Source organism: Tupaia chinensis, unplaced genomic scaffold (assembly GCF_000334495.1).
Source record: "Tupaia chinensis unplaced genomic scaffold, TupChi_1.0 Scaffold000058_1, whole genome shotgun sequence".
Classification (NCBI taxonomy): Eukaryota; Metazoa; Chordata; class Mammalia; order Scandentia; family Tupaiidae; genus Tupaia; species Tupaia belangeri.
Genome location: NW_006159516.1, coordinates 1067997 through 1070441, shown reverse-complemented (window position 1 = coordinate 1070441; position 2445 = coordinate 1067997).

The following is a 2445-nucleotide window of genomic DNA, read 5'->3' as shown; positions in this document are numbered from 1 at the left end:
AAAAGATTTAATCAACAAAATTGTGTATATTCAATTTTGTATTGTGATGACTTGATAATGTAATTGCAATTAGCACAATTAAATGAATTAACATGTCCCCACCCATGTCCTTTGTGTGTATGTGAATAAGGAGGACACTTAAAATGTTCTCATGGGGCTGGCAGGTGGCCTGATGGTTAAGGGCATTGGACTCCCATATGGCTGACTGTGGTTCGAGTCCTGGACCTGGTGACTTGCTTTCTCACTTTCCCTCTCTCTCTCTTTCTCTCTCTCACTCTGTCCCTCTCTAGTCAAATTTAAATAAATAAAGTTAAATAAAAATAATTAAAAAAAATGTTCTCGGCAAATGTCAAGTAAACAGTACAATATGATTAACTGTAGTAATTTATATCATTTGACCAAAAATGTTCTCATCAAATTTCAAGTAAAGAGTACAATATTATTAACTGTAGTAATTTATATCATTTGACCAAAATCTCCCTATTTCCATTATTTCCTAGCACCTGGTGACCACCATTCTACTCTCTGTTTCTGTGAGTTCAACTTTTTTAGACTCCACATGTAAGTGAGGTCATGCAATGTATGTCTTTCTTTGACTTATTTTCTCAATGTGATATACTCAAGTATTATTAATAGTGTTTTATTCATAAGTTTTATCCAAAGAAAATGTTAAGTTTTTTTCCAAAGGAAATGGTAGGATTTCCTTTTTTTCTTAATAATTTCTGAATAATTTTCTTTATCCATTCATCTATCAATAGACACTTAGGCTGGTTTCATAGCTTGTTTATTTCAAATAATGCTGCAGGTATCTCTAAGAAGTACTAATTTCATTTCCTTTGGATATATACTCAGAAGTGGAATTGCTGGATTGTCGTGGTAGTTTTATTTTTAGTTTCTTGAAGAACCTCTATACTGTTTTCTGTAATAGTTATGATAATTTTTAACCCAAGTAACAATGTACTAGGTTTCCCTCTTCTCTCTTCCCTTGCCAACACTTATCTCTTACGTTTTGCTAAAAGGGAGATGGCAGGTCTTGAAGGCCATACTAAGCATCTTTCTTTTTTTCCCTTTAAGGCTTGGAGTTGCAGTTAGTTTATGTCAATTACCATTGACTCAAAATTTTTTCTCTTAAACTTAATTCTTTTAAAATAATTATTTAATTTAGTAGTATTATTTTGTTTAAATTTGCTATAGGGCACATGTGCTCACCAGAGAGAGACAGAGAGAGGAAGAGAGACAGAGAGAGAAAGAGAGAGAGAGAGAAAGCAAGCTGCCAGTTCCAGGACTAAAACCCTGGCCGACCACATGGGAGTCCAGAACCTTAACCACCACACCACCTGCTGGCCTCATAGACCTAATATTTTTTAAACCACCTAGAGTATGTTTAGACATACCTTCCCCATGGAACTGAAGCTTCATAGTTTAAATTTCAGAGACTATCTGGAACGGAAGCTTCATAGTTTAAATTTCAGAGACTATCTCAGAACTATCATATCTAATAGTAAATTTATTTAATCATCTAATACTTCAATAGTAAATGGCAGTGACAAATAACTTCATTGGGGTTTGTTTTATTATAAAACTTTCTTGCAGGTGTGCGCTTTAAGTTGCTTGAATTTGGATCTAAGAAGTATAAAAGAAGAAAAGATCAATGTTTGAAATGAATTCTGAACTAATTAGATGGACATTGAGAGCCTTATCCTGAATTACTTTAGAAGACAGGTATGAGCATCATTCCTAAGGGGTGGGAATATACTTTTTTCATCATGGAAATATTTTCCTCAGGTCTGTCTTACTACTATCATGACAGTTCTTTACTGCAAAGCATTAAACACTTCAAATTCTCACTTTTATTATACATGTTTTATAATAATGCTTTTGTATAAACTATTTTTCTAAGTAATTAATTTCCTAAGTAATAAGCACAAAATTAATTATATTTTGATTTTGATATGTTCAGAATTTATCAGCAACAAGTATTACAAATATTTGTGCATGGGAAATAGGAATTATGATGTTATTTGGTCACTATATTATACATTTACATTTATGTAATTTGAGTGGTCATTAAATTATCAAGGTAAATAGATATTTACTTTTCAGAAATTTTATAATGTAATCCTATAAAGTAAATTTAGCATTATTCTTTATTTGATTTCTGTAGAAAATTTGGCTTATGTTTGTCGACGGAAAAAAATATGACCAACTGTAAAATTAATAATTAATAATTAATTAGACAAGTGGATACTTAAGAGACCTATCAAAATAAATACTTCTGTTTTTTTTTTAACTTTAGTTTTCCCAATTGTAGAGTTGAGAACGTGTCATTTATTTTCCATTAGAATCGCTAAAGACTTAATTATAGATATCTTATAGCTGTGAGGGTGCCATATTAAAAAAGAGACATGGAAGAAAAAGAAATAATGAGAAAGTTACTTAGGAAGG